This window comes from Phyllobates terribilis, unplaced genomic scaffold (genome assembly GCF_046119375.1).
Source record: "Phyllobates terribilis strain yellow unplaced genomic scaffold, ASM4611937v1 Scaffold_4__5_contigs__length_816908805, whole genome shotgun sequence".
In the NCBI taxonomy this organism is placed as follows: Eukaryota; Metazoa; Chordata; class Amphibia; order Anura; family Dendrobatidae; genus Phyllobates; species Phyllobates terribilis.
Window position 1 is genome coordinate 675,046,526 of NW_027362764.1, and position 22,137 is coordinate 675,068,662.

General features: G+C 49.3%; 2 non-coding genes and 4 pseudogenes across 2 annotated transcripts; all 6 read left to right on the forward strand.

Annotated features, from left to right (window-relative positions):
• Positions 1-4,835: 4,835 nt before the first annotated feature.
• Positions 4,836-4,955, forward strand: LOC141268819 (5S ribosomal RNA; annotated as a pseudogene).
• Positions 4,956-5,888: 933 nt separating this feature from the next.
• Positions 5,889-6,007, forward strand: LOC141267066 (5S ribosomal RNA). Its single transcript, XR_012321083.1, has one exon. It is a non-coding gene; the product is annotated as a 5S ribosomal RNA (ribosomal RNA).
• Positions 6,008-7,697: 1,690 nt separating this feature from the next.
• LOC141269076 (5S ribosomal RNA) lies at positions 7,698-7,816 on the forward strand (annotated as a pseudogene).
• A 621-nt stretch (positions 7,817-8,437) lies between these two features.
• On the forward strand, positions 8,438-8,557 carry LOC141270248 (5S ribosomal RNA; annotated as a pseudogene).
• Positions 8,558-17,465: 8,908 nt separating this feature from the next.
• LOC141266599 (5S ribosomal RNA) lies at positions 17,466-17,584 on the forward strand. The gene has a single exon (XR_012320630.1). It is a non-coding gene; the product is annotated as a 5S ribosomal RNA (ribosomal RNA).
• Positions 17,585-18,205: 621 nt separating this feature from the next.
• Positions 18,206-18,325, forward strand: LOC141267943 (5S ribosomal RNA; annotated as a pseudogene).
• Positions 18,326-22,137: the final 3,812 nt, after the last annotated feature.

Genomic DNA, 22,137 nt, shown 5'->3' on the forward strand with positions numbered 1-22,137 from the left:
ACTGCTACTATTTCTGCTAGGAGGTGTCCAACTTTTCCCAGTCCCTAGATCTTGTAGGGATCCCTCCCTCACATCTATAGGTCTGCGTTCAGACTAGCCGAGGACTTTAGCGGGTCTGATCGCAGGATCAGGTTCCCCGTTACATTGTAGGGATCTAGTTTAGTTCTATTGTAGGGATAGATCTCCTTTCTTTCCTTAGTCTCTGTAGCAGATCATAACAGTAATTGCAGCCATAAAAAAATTAAAAAAAAAAATTTCTCTAAGGAAAGACCTCCAGTTTTCCATCATGGTCTCGGTGCAAGATTTGGCTCAACGCTTGCAGGGACTCTCTCTGGAGGTGACCAAGCTCCAACAACACGTGAGTAGCTGTTCTGGAGCGCATTTTGTGGAACCTAAGGTACGTCTGCCTGATCTATTTTTTGGCAAACAACAAGATTTTTTTTCTTTTAAAAATGCTTGTCTATTATATTTTCGTTTGAGACCCGGATCCTCTGGTGATGAATCACAGCGCATAGGGATCATAATGTCACTTTTGCGCAAAGATCTTCAGGGATGGGCCTTCTCTCTCCAACCTAGTGATCCGTGCTTTAGATCAGTGGATAGTTTTTTTTCTGCTTTGGGTTTGTTGTACGATGATCCTGATCGTGTCTCATCTGCTGAGTCTGAATTAAGACGTTTGAGGCAGGGATCAGGTAATGTGGAAAAATATTGTTCTCACTTCCGTCGGTGGTCTGCCCAGGTGGGGTGGAACGATTCTGCTTTGAAAAGCTTGTTTCTTGCAGGGCTATGTGAAAGGGTAAAGGATTTACTGATTGCTTATCCCACACCTGGAAACTTGCAGGAGGCAATGCAATTAGCTATACGGGTGGACAGGAGACTGCATGAAAGGGTTAATGAGAGCAAATCCTCTGCTATGTCAGCTTCGAGTCCTGAGAGGTTCTGTGCTGACAATGGAGAGCTGTTGGAAATTGGGGCGATGGCACCCCGCTCTCAGGAAAAAGACCGCCGACTTTCTGAAGGCTTGTGTTTCTATTGCGGAAATTCTGGTCATTTTATTAAGAGCTGTGTGCTTCGTAAGAAGAAAGAAAAAAAAATCGTCAGTCATGCTCGTATTGCCTGTTTAAATTCTAAGGGAGTATTCCTATCTGCCACTACTGCTGCTCAGGATGAATTAATTGAATTTCGGGTATTTGTGGATTATGGATCTACTCTGAATGTGATTGATGGGGGATTCTTGGAAAAACTTAGATTAGAACCTAAAACTTTGTCATCCCCTATTGCTGTGGTTTCTGTCGATGGCTCTCCCTTGAAGAGTGTTACTCACAAGGTCTGTGAATTTCCCCTCACTATTAATGGTATTCATCAAGAGAATTTGGATTTGGTGGTATTGGATAATTTGCCTTCTCCAGTAATATTGGGGTTACCCTGGTTAAAATTGCACAATCCTGTACTGGATTGGTCTACCAATGAAATTAAGTCCTGGAGCCCTAAGTGTTATGACAAGTGTTGTACTGGGCACATTGCTGCTGTGGATAGAGGGGAATTGCCTGTACCTATTCAGGATTTTTGGAGAGTTTTTTCTGAGGAGGAGTCGCAGGTTTTGCCTCCCCATAGAGACTATGATTGTACCATTGAATTTGTCCCTGGCGCGACTCTTCCTAAGAGTCGTTTATTTAATCTTACTATTCCTGAAAGAAAGGCTTTGGAAGAATACATACAGACAAGCTTGGCCGCCGGTCACATTAGGCCTTCCAAGTCTCCTGTGGCTGTTGGATTTTTTTTTGTAAAAAAAAAAGATGGCGGTTTACGTCCTTGTCTGGACTTTCGTGAGATTAATAAAATTACTGTACGCAATCCTTACCCACTGCCATTGATTCCTGATTTATTTAACCAGTTAGTGGGGGCCAAGTGGTTCTCTAAAATTGATCTCCGGGGGGCATACAATTTGTTGCGCATGAAGGAGGGTGATGAATGGAAGACTGCTTTTAACACTCCTGTGGGTCATTTTGAGAATCTGGTTATGCCTTTTGGTCTCACCAATGCTCCAGCATTTTTTCAGAATCTTATTAATGATATCCTTAGACCTTTAATCGGCAAAAATGTGGTTGTGTATTTGGATGACATTTTGATTTATTCGCCGGATCTGGAGTCTCATTGGCGGAGCGTACGTGAGGTATTACAGTTATTAATGGACAATTCGCTTTTTGCTAAGCTGGAGAAATGTGAGTTCGCTGTACAGAGAATTAGTTTTTTGGGCTACATTATCTCCAGTGAAGGTTTTGAGATGGACCCGGTTAAAGTTCAAGCTGTGCAGGAATGGCCTAGGCCTATTGGTTTGAAATCGATACAGAGGTTTTTGGGTTTCGCCAATTATTACAGAAAATTCATAAAAAAAATTTCTATTATTGTCAAACCGCTGACCGATCTCACCAGGAAAGGTGCTAATGCGGTTCAGTGGACTTCTGAGGCCATTGAAGCTTTTGTGTTTCTAAAGGTAGAGGTTCACCTCTGCTCCCATCCTTATGCAGCCTGATGTGACTAAGCCGTTTTTGGTTGAGGTTGATGCTTCTTCGGTGGGGGTTGGTGCGGTGTTGTCTCAGGAAAACAAGGATGGAGTACATCCCTGTGCCTTTTTTTCAAAAAAATTTTCCGAGACTGAACTTAATTACGATATTGGTAATCGGGAATTGCTGGCGAATAAATTCGCATTTGAACACTGGCGTCATCTTTTGGAAGGTGCTGAATTTCCCATTCAGGTTTTCACTGATCATAAAAATCTGATCTATCTTGATGCTGCCAAGCGCTTGAATGCCCGTCAGGCTAGGTGGGCACTTTTTTTCTCGCGGTTTAATTTTTCCGTTACTTACATCCTGGGTACCAAGAATGTTAAAGCGGATGCTTTGTCTCGCAGCTTTTCTCCCATGGTCGGTGTTGAGGAGGAAGAGGAGTCCATTTTACAAGAAGGTGTTGTGATTGCTGCTTTGGACTCCGTTTTGGAGGATGAGATTCTTAAAGCACAGGAGAATGCCCCATCTAACACGCCCCATGGGAGGTTGTTTGTGCCTAGGACCTTTAGGAGAGATTTGTTTGTTGAGTGTCATGAGTCTCGGTTGGCAGGTCATCCAGGAATTTCTGAGACCAAGAGACTTGTGGTTCGCAGTTTTTGGTGGCCTGGATGGCAGAAGGAAGTCATTAAGTGGGTGCGCCAATGTACTGTGTGTGCAAGATCCAAGTCTTCGCATGCTCCTGCTGTGGGGTTGCTTTGCCCTCTGGAGGTTCCTAGTGCACCTTGGACACATCTGGCTATGGACTTTATTACTGACCTTCCTCCCTCTGAAGGTTTCACGGTCATCTGGGTGGTCGTGGACCGTTTTAGCAAGATGTGTCACTTGGTTCCCTTCATCAAACTGCCTTGCGCTAAGACACTCGCTAAGGCCTTTGTCAAGGAGATTGTCAGACTACATGGTGTTCCTACTAACATTGTTTCTGAAAGGGGACCTCAGTTCGTGGCTCGTTTTTGGCGTGCCTTTTGTGACAGGTTGGGAGTTCATTTGTCGTTTTCATCCGGATATCATCCTGAGTCTAATGGCCAGACAGAAAGGAAGAACCAGGATGTTGAGCAGTTCTTGCGTTGTTTTGTGGCAGACAATCAAGAGGGGTGGTCTGAATTTCTGCCACTTGCTGAATTTGCTCTTAACAACCATACATCCTCTTCTGCTGGGTGTTCGCCTTTTTTTTGTTGTTCTGGGAGACATCCGTCTTTTGGGTCATTTTCCAAATTGGTTTCGGCTGTGCCTGAGGAGGATAGTTTTTCCGGTGATTTGGAGAGAGTTTGGACGGATGTGCGTGGTAATCTTCAGGAGGCTAACAAAAAATCTAAGAGGTACTTTGATAGGAAACGGCAGGAGGTTTTGTTTGCGGTTGGTGACATGGTTTGGTTGTCCTCTAAGAATCTGCGATTGAGGATTCCTTCTAAAAAATTGGGTCCCAAGTTCGTAGGGCCCTTTAAGGTACTTCAGATAGTTAACCAATCTGCTGTTAGGCTGGAGGTTCCTACGTCCTGGAGGATTAATACGGTGTTTCATGTTTCTCTGTTGAAAAAACCTGATGTGTCGGATGGTGACGCCTCTGCCACTGTTCCTCCGGTGGTGGAGGACTCGGAATATGAAATTTCCCGCATCCTAAATTCTAGACGGTATAGAGGGAGTTTGCAGTATCTCGTCGCTTGGAAGGGTTTCGGACCGGAGGATAACTCATGGGTGAGAGCGGATTATGTTTCTGCCCCCAGACTTGTCCGAGCGTTTCACAGGAGGTTTCCTGGTAAGCCTGGGCCTGGGGGATCCGGAGGATCCTCTTAGAAGAGGGGGTACTGTTACAACTCTCCTGTTAGTTTTTTTTTAGTTTGCTGGTCACATGACCATTTTGTCTATTTAATCCGGCTCCGCCCTCCTGGCTTTGCTGGACTTCATTTGTATTTACTACTGTTGAGCTAGCTTGTTGCTCTGTTGCCGTTCTCTGTTAGTTTTGCTAGGTCTTCTGACCCCTATGCCTTTTTGTTGTGTGTTTGTCTTTGACTGCTACTATTTCTGCTAAGAGGTGTCCAACTTTTCCCAGTCCCTAGATCTTGTAGGGATCCCTCCCTCACATCTATAGGTCTGCGTTCAGACTAGCCGAGGACTTTAGCGGGTCTGATCGCAGGATCAGGTTCCCCGTTACATCGTAGGGATCTAGTTTAGTTCTATTGTAGGGATAGATCTCCTTTCTTTCCATACTCTCTGTACCAGATCATAACAAAGCGATCCTGAGAAAGGCTGGCCGGCGATGGATCAAGCAGCGTCTACTGGCCATACCACCTTGGATACGCCCGATCTCGTCTGATCTTGAAATCAAAGCAGGGCTGGGCTAGGACAGTACTTGGATGGGAGACCTCCTGGGAACACCAGGTGCTATAGACCATTTTGATGACATTTTGCCCTACTGCCCAGCTCGGCTAGCATGTAACGGCGCCTTGCCGGACACCGACCTTAAGTAACTTAGATGATGGAAGCCCCAAGGCCTCTGAGCCAGTTGGCAGCTAAGTACGCTACCCCGCCGCCTTCACGCAGGCCTGACACCGAGCTCCTTGCCACGGCTAGGAGTGGTTATTAACTCCGCAGCTCGCCGTGTGGAAATGATGGCGTTAAAAGCACCCGGGGCCGTGAAGGGGCCAGGCTTTCAGCAGGTGCCCAGGAAAGGTTTTGGATGCCGGCCGCCTAGCGAGGGCCAGCAGAAGTAACATGTTTCTCTGCAAAGAAGCTTGTGTAACCAAGCCAGACGGCTGACAAAGAGCTAACCTCAGTGCAAGGAAGGCAAGGAAGGAATTGGGGAGGGGGGGGTGTGATTCCTGCTAGGGCCCTGAAATCATAAAACAGGCAGGAGAGTCTGACGCATGGTGACGGAGAGGTTGTAGGGGCAGATAGGGGTGTTGTCACGTGCGAGCACGTGTGCATGCTGGCTTGTGTGTGAGAGTGCGCTTCCTAGGTGTGGCGCGCTGCAGACAGTCAAAGGGATTGTTCCCTTTCATTTAAAGTTAATCCCCGGCTGCAGGCTATTAGAAAGCAACTAACCGCGCTCTGATCACCCTACCCGGGTCTACCGGTGAGTCTCGCCTCTGCTCCCGGCCTGTGGTATTGGCCGTGAAGCTGACATTCCGTCGACAGCGCTGCAGCCGATCAGTGAGCTCAGCGGCTCTGAGTGGGACGTTGTGTCTACAAGACCTTTTAAGGAAGCCAGCAAAAAAATTGAAGAGAAGGGAAAGCACAAAAGGACCTGGTCTTGCTGAGCACTGGAAAGGGCAGCCGGCAGCCAGACGTCACAGTAGAAAAGCAGCAAGTGAGAGGCTTGTCTCTGCTTACGGCCACACCACCCTGAACACGCCTGATCTCCTCTGATCTTGGAAGATAAACAGGGTTGGGCCTGGTTAGTACTTGGATAGGAGACCGCCTGGGAATACCAGGTGCTGTAGGCTTTTGGTTTTTCCTTCCTTCCACCAGCAGGGGGCACTCTCTTCTATGCCTTTTTTCCATTCCGTTTCACAAGTGCACACATTCATTCTCTTTTCTTTTTTTCATTTGCTTTCGCTCTTGCGCTATTTCATCTCTGCAAAATACCAGCATCCTTCTGATCACCGTGGGCCTCCAGCATTGTTGCTTCTTTACTTTTAATACTAGGCTCCTTTTCACCAGGACCAGCGTCTCCCGCGTGGCTGGAGGCAACCACCGGTAACCCAAAGCAGAAGACCTTTGCAGGCAACACGACCCTCCCCCCTGAAGAACAGCTCAAAGTCACTGGCAACCATCTCACCCTCTTCCTTCATTCACCCCTGGACGTCTCGCTCCGCCCCCAAGTTACGGGTCCAGCGTGCTCTTTCTGTCACATTACCGCGTTGAAGGGTTTAGCCTGCAGGAGACCCTGCGCCGAGACATTTTTGAAGACACCTGATGCGGCGGGTGAATCACTGCTAAACAAACCACACCTGTAGGGACGGCACAGCCTTTGCATGGACCCTTTGGAGCCCGCCCCGTCACGGCCAGATTGCTCGCCACCACGCGATCCTGAGAAAGGCTGGCCGGGTGATGGATCAAGCAGCAGCTACTGGCCATACCACCTTGGATACGCCCGATCTTGTCTTATCTTGAAAGCAAAGCAGGGCTGGGCTCGGACAGTATTTTGATGGGAGACCTCCTGGGAACACCGGGTGCTGTAGACCATTTTGATGACCTTTTGCCCTACTGCCCAGCTAGGCTAGCATGGAACGGCGCCTTGCCGGACACCGACCTTAAGTAACTTAGATGATGGAAGCCCCAAGGCCTCTGAGCCAGTTGGCAGCTATGTACGCTTCCCTGCCGCCTTCACGCAAGCCTGACACCGAGCTCCTTGCCACGGCTAGGAATGCTTATTGGCTAGGAATGCTTATTGACTCCGCAGCTCGCCGTGTGGAAATGATGGCGTTAAAAGCACCCGGGGCCGTGAAGGGGCCAGGCTTTCAGCAGGTGCCCAGGGAAGGTTTTGGATGCCGGCCGCCTAGCGAGGGCCAGCAGAAGTAACATGTTTCTCTGCAAAGAAGCTTGTGTAACCAAGCCAGACATTTGACAAAGAGCTAACCTCAGGGCAAGGAAGGTGCGGAAGGAATTGGGGAGGGGGGGGTGATTCCTGCTAGGGCCCTGAAATCATAAAACAGGCAGGAGAGTCTGACGCATGGTGACGGAGAGGTTGTAGGGGCAGATAGGGGGTGTTGTCACGTGCGAGCACGTGTGCATGCTGGCTTGTGTGTGAGAGTGCGCTTCCTAGGTGTGGCGCGCTGCAGACAATCAAAGGGATTGTTCCCTTTCATTAAAAGTTAATCCCTGGCTGCAGGCTATTAGAAAGCAACTAACCACGCTCTACTCACCCTACCCGGGTCTACTGGTGAGTCTCGCCTCTGCTCCCGGCCTGTGGCATTGGCCGTGAAGCTGACGTTCCGTCGACAATGCTGCAGCCGATCAGTGAACTCAGCGGCTCTGAGTGGGGCGTTCTGTCTACAAGACCTTTTAAGGAAGCCAGCAAAAAAATTGAAGAGAAGGGAAAGCACAAAAGGATCTGGTCTTGCTGAGCAGTGGAAAGGGCAGCCGGCAGCCAGACTTTAAAGTAGAAAAGCAGCAAGTGAGAGTTTTGTCTCTGCCTACGGCCACACCACCCTGAACACGCCTGATCTCGTCTGATCTTGGAAACTAAGCAGTGTTGGGACTGGTTAGTACTTGGATGGGAGACCACCTGTGACTACCAGGTGCTGTAGGCTTTTGCTTTTTCTTTCCTTCCACCAGCAGGGGACACTCTCTTCTGTGCCTTTTTTCTATTCCCTTTCACAAGTGCACACATTCATTCTCTTTTCTTTTTTTCATTTGCTTTCTCTCTTGCGCTATTTCATCTCTGCAAAATACCAGCATCCTTCTGATCACCGTGGGCCTCCAGCATTGTTGCTTCTTTACTTTTAATACTAGGCTCCTTTTCACCAGGATCAGCGTCTCCCGCGTGGCTGGAGGCAACCACCGGTAACCCCAAGCAGAAGACCTTTGCAGGCAACACGACCCTCCCCCCTGAAGAGCAGCTCAAAGTCACTGGCAACCATCTCACCCTCTTCCTTCATTCACCCCTGGACGTCTCGCTCCGCCCCCAAGTTACGGGTCCAACTTGCTCTTTCTGTCACATTACCGCGATGAAGGGTTTAGCCTGCAGGAGACCCTGCGCCGAGACATTTTTGAAGACACCTGATGCGGCGGGTGAATCACTGCTAAACAAACCACACCTGTAGGGACGGCACAGCCTTTGCATGGACCCTTCGGAGCCCGCCCCGTCACAGCCAGATTGCTCGCCACCAAGCGATCCTGAGAAAGGCTGGCCGAGCGATGGATCGAGCAGTGTTTACTGGCCGTACCACCTTGGATACGCCCGATCTCGTCTGATCTCGAAAACAAAGCAGGGCTGGGCTCGGACAGTACATGGATGGGAGACCTCCTGGGAACACTGGGTGCTTTAGACCATTTTGATGACGTTTTGCCCTACTGCCCAGCTCTGCTAGCATGGAACGGCGCCTTGCCGGACACCGAACTTAAGTAACTTAGATGATGGAAGCCCCAAGGCCTCTGAGCCAGTAGGCAGCTAAGTACGCTACCCTGCTGCCTTCATGCAGGCCTGACACCGAGCTCCTTGCCACGGCTAGGAGTGCTTATTGACTCCGCAGCTCGACGTGTGGAAATGATGGCGTTAAAAGCACCCGGGGCCGTGAAGGGGCCAGGCTTTCAACAGGTGCCCAGGGAAGGTTTTGGATGCCGGCCGCCTAGCGAGGGCCAGCAGAAGTAACATGTTTCTCTGCAAAGAAGCTTGTGTAACCAAGCCAGACGGCTGACAAAGAGCTAACCTCAGTGCAAGGATGGCAAGGAAGGAATTGGGGAGGGGGGGGGGTGATTCCTGATAGGACCCTGAAATCATAAAACAGGCAGGAGAGTCTGATGCATATGACTCGCCCCCTGGGCCGTGGGGCACTCGGATCCGGGCAATAGGGAGACGATGGGGGTAGTAGTGGCGACCCGGTTCCGTGGCTCAGGGTGGTCAGGCCAATGGTAGTCTGCTACGTTCTGCTAATAATGTCCGACTACGCCACCCGTGGATTGCGGTTATTAGGTACCGCTCCTGCATGCAGACCGCTGGGGCTGATGAGGTGTGCAGCTAGGGTAGTGTGACTCCCCACGGGAAGAGTGCGGCCCCAGGGCAGTATAATGGATGGTGGGAGTGATGGTAGTGAGAATCCCAGTGCTGATAGTGCGGGAGGAGCAAGGAGCACACAGACAACAAGTTGCAGTCCAGGGTCTTTACTACAACAGGTTAACTGACCCATAAACAGTCCCGGCTAGGAGGGCACCTGGACGTCTGAGAGCAACGGGGAAATTGGCGCTGGTCAGGGTGAGGGTGTAGGGCCACAGTGCTTTCTGCGCTCCTTCTGGCTATCTCCTCCTGATAGGGTAACAGCCCACGTTTCCGAGCTTTCCGTGTATTCTCGCCTGTATGGCCTGCGACGTGGGTTCCTTTCTGCTCCCAGCCTTGTACGGCTTTACTGGTCCCTTCAGTTGTGGCAGGGCCTCCAGGCTTCTTAGGCCAAGGAATGTACAGTCCCTTGCGGACTGGTTCTCTGCTGGGGGATGTGGAATCCTTCCAGCCTCAGACACCAAAGTCTGGTAAAATTAAGTCTTTTCTCTGCCAAGACAGACTCTCTTCGCCTCTTGTCTCTGGCTTGTGGCTCTCCTCCTGCCACACTTCCTCTTAGGTGCAATCAACTTTCTGTCCCTGCTCCACTCTGGGGCAAGTCTCAGAGCTGAGACAGGCAATCCAGTTCTCTCTAACCCTGCCCCCAGCACCAGCTTTTATAGGGGCAGCCTGCTCCCCCTACTGGCCTGAGACAGGAGGCATTGCATGCTAATGTTCCCCTGACCAGAGAACCTCCCGCTTGCTCTCAGACACAGCTTTAATACATTTTGTGGCATCCAGGCCAGGGTGACACATTCCCCCCTAGTGATATTTAGTACTCCGGGACTAAACAATAAACAAAGACAATATGCATAACAATAAAACATTAATAGACAGACGACGCACAAATTGAGTTCTTACGGTCACAGTGTGGCCTGTGACCGGGTGTCCATATCACCAATACAACGGGAGCCTTAACCAGGTGGGGGTCTGTCCTACCCCAAGTCCTTCACAGTCTTAGTTCATTCCTGGGTTAGGCTCAGAATGCAGTCCATACAAGGTCCCGGTTATAAAAAGTCCATAACCTGTGAGTCCTTACGGTAGCTGCAAGAAACTGAAACACACTATTAATAAACATGCAGGTAACTTGGCAAACATTTCAACATTTGGCAACAGGGTTATTTACAATCTTAGTACACTCTATATTCTCCAGAGAGCGGGTATCTGCCCCTTTGACCTCCTTAACCCACTGTCTGGTGGTGGACCAACCTGGCTTTCCCCACTAGCGTTAGGGGTACAGCTACCAGCTGGGTGTACAGGTAGGGCAGGCAGCTGTCTGCGGGTTCTTTGGCTTACCGCAGGCATGGCAGGCTCACTGTCAGCAGAGGGTTGACTCTCCTGGGCTGCTGGTACAGGCTCTTCTGCCTCTGGAACTGCTGGCTCCTCTTCACCTTCCGGCTCTGGTGTTGGTTGTTGCTGGGCCGGATGCAGGAAATGCAGGACGGGTACCACTATGGCATAATTTATGCGAGTCCAGGACTGAGGGAACTCTCCGAGAATGGTGCTGATCATTTCTTCCTTGTCCTCTGCGGGTTCAAGGTCACTCTGATCCTCTTCTGCACTACGGAGTTGCTCGGGGCACCTTTTGAGGTGGTCTCTGGAGACGACACTAGTGGTTTCTCCTCCGTCCTTGGTGATTACGCACACCTTTGGGTTGTCGTGGTCAGACTGCAGTACGGTGTAGGGTTCCCTTTCCCACTGGTCGTCCAACTTATGTAGCCTTCTTTTTCGCTTTAGGACTTGCTCACCAGGTTCTAGGGGACCAGCAGGGGCGTGTTGATTGAAGAGTCTTTCTTGCTTCTCTCTCACCTGGGCCAGGCTCTTCTCCACACTCTCCTGTACCTTCTTGTACTGCAGTTGCCTTTCCGTATCCCAGTCCGCATCCGGGGAGGTGTCCTCAGGTATTAGGACTCCCATCTCCAGGTCTACGGGCAGCTTACCTGGTCTGGCTCGCATCAGGTAAGCCGGGGTGCAGTTGGTAGCATTCACCGGGATATTGTTGTATAGGTCTATCAGGTCCGGCAGTTTTTCTGGCCACAGGCTGCGTTCCTCCAGGGGCAACGTCTTCAGGAGATCAATGACTATATTGTTCATCTTCTCACACATCCCGTTGGTTTGTGGATGGTAAGGCGTTGTCCGAATTTTCTTACAGCCATAGAGGTTGCAGAACTCCTGGAAGATTTCAGCCTCGAACGCTGGACCCTGGTCTGTCAGGACCTGTTCCGGATACCCGTGTGGACGGCAGAAGTATTGCTGGAAGGCTCTGGCCGCTGTTTGGGCTGTCAAGTCCTTTACCGGGACCACCACTAGAAAACGGGAATAGTGGTCCACGATTGTCAGGGCATAGATGTATCCTGACCGGCTGGGAGCCAATTTGACATGGTCCAGAGCTACCAGCTGAAGAGGCTGCGTGGTGACGATGGGCCTCAAGGGTGTCTTCTGGCTGGTGCGGTCCTTCCTCCTCAGGTGACAAGGGCCACAGTCTCTGCACCATTTTTCTACAGCTCCTCTCATGCCGACCCAAAAGAACCTTCCTCTTAGTAGGAACTCCAGTTTCTTCCAACCGAAGTGTCCCGCTCTGTCATGGAAAGCCCCCAGGACCATAGCTGCATCTCGCCTTGGGACCACGACTTGCCAGGTCAGCTCCTGCGTCCGGTGGTTGACAATCCTTCTGCACAACTTGCCTTCGTAGAGGAACAGCTTGCTCTTCTCCTTCCATAGCTGCTTGGCTTCCTCTGGGGCATCTGGATCTAGGCGGGCGTCTTCCCGGGTCAGCAGATCTTTCACCAGGCGGACTGCAGGGTCACTATCTTGGGTCTCGGCCCAGCTGTGGTGAGGTAGGGGATTCATCATCACAGTTGTTAGATCCTCCTCCTTCACGCGGTGAGAGTGTTGAGCGGCTCCATACCGGTGAAACGCGGGGAGTTCTACCTCCTCCAGCTCTTCTGGGTCTTCGTCACCTTCAGGTAAGTGAGGCATTCTTGATAGGGCGTCCGCGTTGGCGTTGGTTTTGCCTGCCCGGTACTTGATCACGAAGTCAAAGTTGTAGAGACGGGCCATCCACCGCTGTTCCAGGGCACCCAGTCTTGCATTGTCCACGTGTGTCAACGGGTTGTTGTCCGTGTACACGGTGAACTTTGCGGAGGCCAGGTAATGCTTGAAGCGTTCCGTCATGGCCCACACCACCGCCAAGAATTCTAGCTTGAAGGAGCTGTAATTCTCCGGGTTCCTCTCGGTGGGCCTCAGCTTCCGACTGGCGTATGCGATCACCCGTTCTCTGCCCTGTTGGTTTTGGGACAGTACGGCTCCCAGTCCCACATTACTGGCATCTGTGTGGAGAATGAAAGGCTGGCCGTAATCAGGGTAGGCCAGGATCTCATCCCCCGTGAGGGCCATCTTTAGCTGGCGGAAGGACTCCTCTTCCGGTTTATCCCACTTGAAGGGTGGCTTTTGACTTCGGGACTTAGACTGTCCGATCAGGAGGTCCTGCATAGGAGCTGCCATCTTAGTGAACCCGGGGATGAACCTTCGGTAGTAGCCTACCAACCCGAGAAACTGTCTCACCTCTTTGATGTTCGAGGGGCTTGGCCAGCTCTTGATTCCCGTGACTTTGTCAGGGTCGGGGGCCACTCCTTCCGCGCTTACCACGTGCCCTAGGTACTGGACCTTTGGTTTCAGCAGGTGACACTTCCATGGTTTCACCTTCAGGCCATAGCCTGCCAGGGCTTCGAACACCTCGGCCAGGTGCTTTAGATGGTCCTCGTAGGTCTTCGAATAGACGATCACGTCGTCCAGGTAAAGGAGGACCGTATTGAAGTTTCGGTGCCCTAGACAGCATTCCATCAGCCATTGGAAGGTCCCTGGTGCGTTGCAGAGCCCGAAAGGCATACAGTTGAACTCGCTCAGTCCCATCGGGGTGGTGAAGGCGGTCTTCTCCTTGTGAGCCTCTGCCACAAGAACCTGCCAGTACCCGCTAGTAAGGTCCAAAGTAGAAAAGAAGTTAGCAGATTTTAGTGCGGCTAAAGACTCCTCTATTCTAGGCAGCGGGTATGCGTCTTTGTGGGTGATACGGTTGATTTGTCTATAGTCCACGCACATTCTCATGGTGCCGTCTTTCTTTTTCACCAGAAACAAGGGGGCTGCCCAGGGGCTACAGCTATCTCTAATGACCCCAGCTTCCTTCATCTCTCTTAGCATGCCCTTGGCGTTCTGATAATGTGCAGGGGGTACAGGCCTGTGTCTCTCTTTTATTGGTGGGTGGCTCCCTGTCGGGATGTGGTGTTCTATCCCCTTTACTCTGCCGAAGCCCAGCGGGTGCTTACTAAAGACTCTCTCGTACTCCTGTACCACCCGGTAGACTCCTTGTTTTTGGTGCAGGGGAGTGGAGTCAGCACCCACATGGAGTTTCTGGCACCAGTCCTCCTTTTGTTTCTGGGAGCCATTACCCTCCGCCTGAGGAGATGGAGGCAAGGGTTCCACGGCCCTGATAGCTTGGTGTTCGACAACAAACAGTTTGGCAAGTGTAGCGTACCTGGGTAAGTGTACTTCCCTCTCCCCAATGTTGAGGATGCGGACGGGCACCCTCCATGACGGACATCAACCACCCCCCGGGCTGTCAAAATGGTGGGCCTGCTGTCTGAGTACACGGGTTCTACCATGGCTTGGTAGTCTCTACCTCTCAACCCGATTGCAGTCCGACACCAGATCATCATTTCACTTTTGGGAGGCATGGAAATGGGGAATGGGTCACTCAGTCTTACACTACCGATCTCACCACCAGACAGTTCTACCTGCTGCCGTCTCATCAGGGCTTTTATCTCCTTGTTGAGGACCCTCTGTTGGCTGGAACTAGCATTCACCGCCACCTGTTGTAGAATTACAATTACCTCTGAAAGACAATTTTCAATTATGTTAGTACCCACAGTTATTTTAGGGTGACTTTCATGACCGTCAATGTCCACAATAATCACTCCCTGTGCCGGCAGTTCAACTTTACCAATTTTAATGGTCATCTCCTTGAACCCCATCTGCGGCACGGGTAAGCCATTACTGGCGATGATGCTCAAGTTACTGTCTGGATACCGTGTGATATCAGCATCAGTCCAATACTGCTTAAAAAGTACATAAGGGATTGTGGTTACTTGCGACCCAGTATCCAGCAAGGCGCTCATGGGGATACCGTCCAGCACCACGGGTAAAACTGGGTGCCCCCCAACGTACTTATCACGCCAATTATAAGGGCCTGGTGATCTTATGCCTGGGGGTCGGCCCTCTGCCCCAGGTTGGACCCGTTTAAATTACAGTACCTGGAAATGTGTCCGGGCTGGTTGCATCGACGGCAAATGGGCTGTCCATCCTCTGCGTAGCGGTCTGTGGGCCTCCCTCGGAATGACGGGATCCTCCTCTGTTGACGCCACTGGACATCCTCCGGACTTGAAGCCAGCTCGATGGGTCTTGACGGGTCCACTTGCAACGCCTGGACGGTTCTGGTCAACGCCGCGACGCTCCTGGTTAGCTCCTGGACTTGGTGGTGCAGGCCTTTCGACGGGGCTTGGTTCAGGGCCTGTGCATCAGCCTCCACGGAGTCCATAGAGGAGGGCGCCGCCTCCTGGTGGTAGGTGATAGCAGGGCGCGGGGGTTTATAGCGCCATTGGTTACAGATTCACGGAGCACCCTTATGGCCCTGTCCTTAAATTGGGCAAAGGTCAGGTCGGGGTTCTGAAAGAACATGAGGCGCAGTGGGCCCTGTGGGCGCTAGACAGCAGACCTTCTATGAATTGTTCTGTTAGCAGCTTATCGGTTTCCTGCACACTGCCAGGGTCAGTTTGTTGAATAGCCCTCAAGGCTTCCTGCAGATTTAGGGCATAGTCTCTAATGCTGTCCTGTGCCCGCTGCCTACATACATAGAACCTCATTTTAATCTCAGGGGAGGTACGTGTATCAAAGGTACCCCGCAGCCGGGCCAGGATACCCTTCACAGTCCTTTTCTCCTCAGTGGGCCATGATTTTACCTCCCTTTGGGCTGCGCCAGTTAACTGCCCTGTCAATATGCTGACCTTCTGCTCCTCTGTCAGGGGGTAAACCTGGAACAAACTGTATAGCCTTTCCTTAAAGTCAGTTAGGGCATGGGGCTCCCCTGAGTATTTGGGCAGCCAGGCCGCTCCAGGGATGTAGGGCAGGGAAAAGGGCATCACTGCTGCTGCAGCTGCGTTGGTGGTAGTGGGCGCCTCTGTGTCTGACATCTTGCTCCCCCCTAGTTAAGCGTGGCCTACCTTCCGGCGATCCTCTTCTGTAGGCTGTGGCTCCGCTGCTGCTGCTATGGACGAGGACCTGGCGTCGCGTCCTGATGACGTCAGCGTCGCTCTCTCTCCCTTCCAGGACCTTGCGCAGCGTCGGAGCGTGGGGCGGAGCTTCGGATCTCGCGCGGTTTTGACGTCCACGCCCCTCTTCTTCCCGCGCGGCGTCCTGAAGATGGCGTCCGATGGCGGGAAGCAGCTGCGGATGGCGGGAAGAAGGCAGAAGACGCGGGAAACGGTCCAAGATGGCGTCCGATGGCGGGAATCGGCTGCGGATGGCGGGAAACTTCGCCACAGGTAAGTTTACAAAAGTCTTTTTCAGGCACGCAGTACCCGGTGGTTGCGGGCACGAAATCCTGCCGACTACGCCAAAGCTGACTCGCCCCCTGGGCCGTGGGGCACTCGGATCCGGGCAATAGGGAGACGATTGGGGTAGTAGTGGCGACCCGGTTCCGTGGCTCAGGGTGGTCAGGCCAATGGTAGTCTGCTACGTTCTGCTGATAATGTCCGACTACGCCACCCGTGGATTGCGGTTATTAGGAACCGCCGCTGCATGCAGACCGCTGGGGCTGATGAGGTGTGCAGCTAGGGTAGTGTGACTCCCCACGGGAAGAGTGAGGCCCCAGGGCAGTATAATGGATGGTGGGAGTGATGGTAGTGAGAATCCCAGTGCTGATAGTGCGGGAGGAGCAAGGAGCACACAGACAACAAGTTGCAGTCCAGGGTCTTTACTACAACAGGTAAACTGACCCATAAACAGTCCCGGCTAGGAGGGGACCTGGACGTCTGAGAGCAACGGGGAAATTGGCCCTGGTCAGGGTGAGGGTGTAGGCCTACCGTGCTTTCTGCGCTCCTTCTGGCTATCTCCTCCTGATAGGGTAACAGCCCACGTTTCCGAGCTTTCCGTGTATTCTCGCCTGTATGGCCTGCGACGTGGGTTCCTTTCTGCTCCCAGCCTTGTACGGCTTTACTGGTCCCTTCGGTTGTGGCAGGGCCTCCAGGCTTCTTAGGCCAAGGAATGTACAGACCCTTGCGGACTGGTTCTCTGCTGGGGGATGTGGAATTCTTCCAGCCTCAGACACCAAAGTCTGGTAAAATTAAGTCTTTTCTCTGCCAAGACAGGCTCTCTTTGCCTCTTGTCTCTGGCTTGTGGCTCTCCTCCTGCCACACTTCCTCTTAGGTGCAATCAACTTTCTGTCCCTGCTCCACTCTGGGACACGTCTCAGAGCTGAGACAGGCAATCCAGTTCTCTCTAACCCTGCCCCCAGCACCAGCTTTTATAGGGGCAGCCTGCTCCCCCTACTGGCCTGAGACAGGAGGCATTGCATGCTAATGTTCCCCTGACCAGAGAACCTCCCCCTTGCTCTCAGACACAGCTTTAATACATTTTGTGGCATCCAGGCCAGGGTGACACACATGGTGACGGAGAGGTTGTAAGGGCAGCGTGTGCATGCTGGCTTGTGTGTGAGAGTGCGCTTCCTAGGTGTGGCGCGCTGCAGACAGTCAAAGGGATTGTTCCCTTTCATTAAAAGTTAATCCCCGGCTGCAGCCTATTAGAAAGCAACTAACTGCGCTCTACTCACCCTACCCGGGTCTACCGGTGAGTCTCGCCTCTGCTCCCGGCCTGTGGCGTTGGCCGTGAAGCTGACGTTCCGTCGACAGCGCTGCAGCCGATCAGTGAGCTCAGCGGCTCTGAGTGGGGCGTTGTGTCTACAAGACCCTTTAAGGAAGCCAGCAAAAAAATTGAAGAGAAGGGAAAGCACAAAAGGACCTGGTCTTGCTGAGCACTGGAAAGGGCAGCTGGCAGCCAGACGTCAAAGTAGAAAAGCAGCAAGTGAGAGGCTAGTCTCTGCCTACGGCCACACCACCCTGAACACGCCCAATCTCGTCTGATCTCAAAAGCTAAGCAGGGTTGGGCCTGGTTAGTACTTGGATGGGAGACCACCTGGGAATACCAGGTGCTGTAGGCTTTTGCTTTTTCCTTCCTTCCACCAGCAGGGGGCACTCTCTTCTATGCCTTTTTTCCATTCCCTTTCACAAGTGCACACATTCATTCTCTTTTCTTTTTTTCATTTGCTTTCTCTCTTGCGCTATTTCATCTCTGCAAAATACCAGCATCCTTCTGATCACCGTGGGCCTCCAGCATTGTTGCTTCTTTACTTTTAATACTAGGCTCCTTTTCACCAGGACCAGCGTCTCCCGCGTGGCTGGAGGCAACCACCGGTAACCCCAAGCAGAAGACCTTTGCAGGCAACACGACCCTCCCTCCTGAAGAGCAGCTCAAAGTCACTTGCAACCATCTCACCCTCTTCCTTCATTCACCCCTGGACGTCTCGCTCCGCCCCCAAGTTACGGGTCCAGCTTGCTCTTTCTGTCACATTACCGCGATGAAGGGTTTAGCCTGCAGGAGACCCTGCGCCGAGACATTTTTGAAGACACCTGATGCGGCGGGTGAATCACTGCTAAACAAACCACACCTGTAGGGACGGCACAGACTTTGCATGGACCATTCGGAGCCCGCCCCGTCACGGCCAGATTGCTCGCCACCAAGCGATCCTGAGAAAGGCTGGCCGGGCGATGGATCGAGCAGCTTCTACTGGCCATACCACATTGGATACGCCTGATCTCATCTGATCTCGGAAGCAAAGCAGGGCTGGGCTCGGAGAGTACTTGGATGGGAGACCTCCTGGGAATACCGGGTGCTGTAGACCATTTTGATGAAGTTTTTCCCTACTGCCCAGCTCGGCTAGCATGGAACGGCGCCTTGCCGGACACCGACCAAAAGTAACTTAGATGATGGAAGCCCCAAGGCCTCTGAGCCAGTTGGCAGATAAGTACGCTACCCCGCCGCCTTCACGCAGGCCTGACACCGAGCTCCTTGCCACGGCTAGGAGTGCTTATTGACTCCGCAGCTCGCCGTGTGGAAATGATGGCGTTAAAAGCACCCGGGGCCGTGAAGGGGCCAGGCTTTCAGCAGGTGCCCAGGGAAGGTTTTGGATGCCGGCCACCTAGCGAGGGCCAGCAGAAGTAACATGTTTCTCTGCAAAGAAGCTTGTGTAACCAAGCCAGACGGCTGACAAAGAGCTAACCTCAGTGCAAGGAAGGCAAGGAAGTTGCGGAAGGAATTGGGGAGGGGGGGGGTGATTCCTGCTAGGGCACGTGAGCATGCTGGCTTGTATGTGAGAGTGCGCTTCCTAGGTGTGGCGCGCTGCAGACAGTCAAAGGGATTGTTCCCTTTCATTAAAAGTTAATCCCCGGCTGCAGCCTATTAGAAAGCAACTAACCGCGCTCTACTCATCCTACCCTGGTCTACCGGTGAGTCTCGCCTCTGCTCCCGGCCTGTGGCATTGGCCGTGAAGCTGACGTTCCGTCAACAGCGCTGCAGCCGATCAGTGAGCTCAGCGGCTCTGAGTGGGGCGTTGTGTCTACAAGACCTTTTAAGGAAGCCAGCAAAAAAATTGAAGAGAAGGGAAAGCACAAAAGGACCTGGTCTTGCTGAGCACTGGAAAGGGCAGCCGGCAGCCAGACGTCAAAGTAGAAAAGCAGCAAGTGAGAGGTTTGTCTTTGCCTACGGCCACACCACCCTGAACACACCTGATCTCATCAGATCTTGGAAGCTAAGCAGGGTTGGGCCTGGTTAGTACTTGGTTGGGAGACTGTAAAATAATACTCTTCCTGTATTATTTTTTTCTACTGAGGACTTCTCAAAGTATCAATATCACGATATTCTTATAAAAAAAATGTATCTATTTATTCTTGGATTGTCCATTAAAAAGAATCAGATTGCAGCAGGTACATACAATAATTAGTTATAAAGTAATTGTCCATTTGTCCATAATTAGCTTAATTGTTGAGATTCACCCATCTTTCCTTGGATCCTGGCTGGTAAATCATGTCTTTGTCCAGCATGTGTCCAGGCCTACATGTCATCTGCTTCTCAGCATGAAGATTCTATGTCTTGTGGGGTGGGCACAGCAAGAGAGCCCCCCCTTTCTATACCATGGGCTTTTATAGCCAGTCGTATGGACACCTGTTCTACATATGGTAGTGAACCAAAAATACACACACAAATAGCGCATGTCAACTAGACACGATGGCTGAGGCATAGAACTCAGAAAAATGATTATCGATTAACATTCCAAATGAATTTCCATAATTAACCATTTAACATTTCCCCTTTTTTGAGAATAAAAGGACTTTAACTGAAATTTCTCAAAAGAAGATACATTCATCAATCATTTTTTCTTTCCTTCTTCCTTGGCAATATCATTAAATTTCCATAATAATAATAATAGTAATAATAGTATCAATATCGGATTATTGTTATATTATGATGTGAATTCATTTTATGGTAAGCCGTGACTAATATTCATTTAATATGTATAATTATACATCCCTATATCTAAATTGAAGCAATCGCGGGTTCAATCGTCATCATCTGATGTCATCGGGTCGTCGTCTCGTCTTCTTCTTCGTTCTTTTATAACACAGTCTTTAGATGAAAACTCCTTTGAAATAAATTACAGCATGTAGATATTGTACAGTCCATAATTGTGTTCATTATTGTTCAGTCCATAAACTGTTCTCTTTATTAGAAAGATCATGTGTGTCAGTTGATAAGAAAACAAAGTCCATGGATGAAATGTAGCTTTAATATATGTGCAGTGTCACCTGGACTTACGTTGGATCGTCTTTGGAATCTTCCGTGTGTCCACACTGGTCTCGTGTCACTTTTCGAACAGATGTGACGTCTTTGGTCAGTAAAGCAAGGGTTAACTTGACACTTTCCTGCTTTATATAGCACCATAACCAGTACTCAGTCCTTTATATACAGGACACATATGCCAGGTATTACCTGTTCACCAGCTTTCATTGAAGCGTTGCAGGTGATAAGAAACCACTGGAACGTGATGAAGCTTAAACACAACACAGTACATATAGGATCATCGTCCTCTGCCATCCTGGTGATCAGTGGTGTGAATTGTATTGTATGTAATGGACACAGTCTATTATAAAACTCAGCATTCACACCTGTTACCTTCTGAGACGTCCGGATATCAGTTGCTTCTTCTTGTAACTTTTGAGAATCTTTTTGATTTATAAAAATTAAAAGTCTTTATTAAGATAGAATTCATAATTGCGATGTCTTGATTGAAGTCTTCATTCCCTAATCTGATACCAAATCTGGCAGTTTTTCCTAAACTATAATATCACAGCGTACCATAGCAATCAGTAATATCCATCTAATTATTATCAAAATATTAAAATAAATTATGTTTGGAATAATAAACAATAATAGATAATAATTCATTATCAATCAAGTTCTCCATATGATAGAACATTTTTATGTCATAGGTGTAATTACCTTTTCCAACCCATAGGTGTCAGTGTATTTTGAAAAAACAAGTTTTTAGATCTTTATTAAACCAATAATATCAAAGAATGTATACTCCTGAACCAAAATGAATAAATATATGAATGTATGAATGAATGAATGAATGAATAAATGAATGAATGAATTGTTGTGTTTACTCAGAAAATGTAAACATTTTTTTCCTTAGCAATATATATTTAATGAAGCAATAGTCTTGTATTAGACATTACTTTATTAAATATTAATGTGTTTTCTCAATTGAGATATTGAACTCAAATAAAATCAAATGAGAATTAAAAAATGAAAAAATAGAAAAATAAGAAGTATAAAGTAAGAATAAAATTTTAAAAATGAAAAATAAAATTAAGTGTAAAAATAAGAATAAAAATAAAAATAAGGCCTTTAAATTTTAATGACAAATGCAGAGTAATTATATTCTCCATAAAAAATACCCTTATATCTCCATTATCTGGATGATTTCATATTTGTCATAACCTTGTACCACCAAAAAATATTAAATTTTGCAACTTTGCATGTAATACCCTTCTTAATTATACCATAGTACCTTATTATTATTTCTTCTTTATTAAAATGTGTGGAAAATAAGTATTGATCAAAAGTGATTATGTAATCAGGATCAAAAACACATTTTCCCCCTTAATACCAAAAATATTATTTTATAAAATTTATGTATATATCAGAACCAAATTAAAAATAATTATTCTTCTAGAAATATTGTGCATAAATTTCATATCGATGAGTAGCATAGATTTGACTAAAGAGAGGTGTGTACCTATTTAGGTAACCATTAAAAATAATATTATAGTTATTCAAGAATATTATCATGTGGAAAATTATTCTAAATATAAATTTGCTTTGTAAACCATTTTGATGTGTGGTTGCCCTTATCCACTATTAGTTAAATCAAGAAATAATAATTATTAAAGAAATATAGAAATATATATATGTAGATACAGTGCCTACAAGTAGTATTCAACCCCCTGCAGATTTAGCTGGTTTGATAAGATGCAAATAAGTTAGAGCCTTCAAACTGCAAACGAGAGTAGGTTTTATGAACAGAAGCATAAATCTTACAAACCAAAAAGTTATGTTGCTCAGTTGAATTTTATTAAATTTTAAACATAAAAG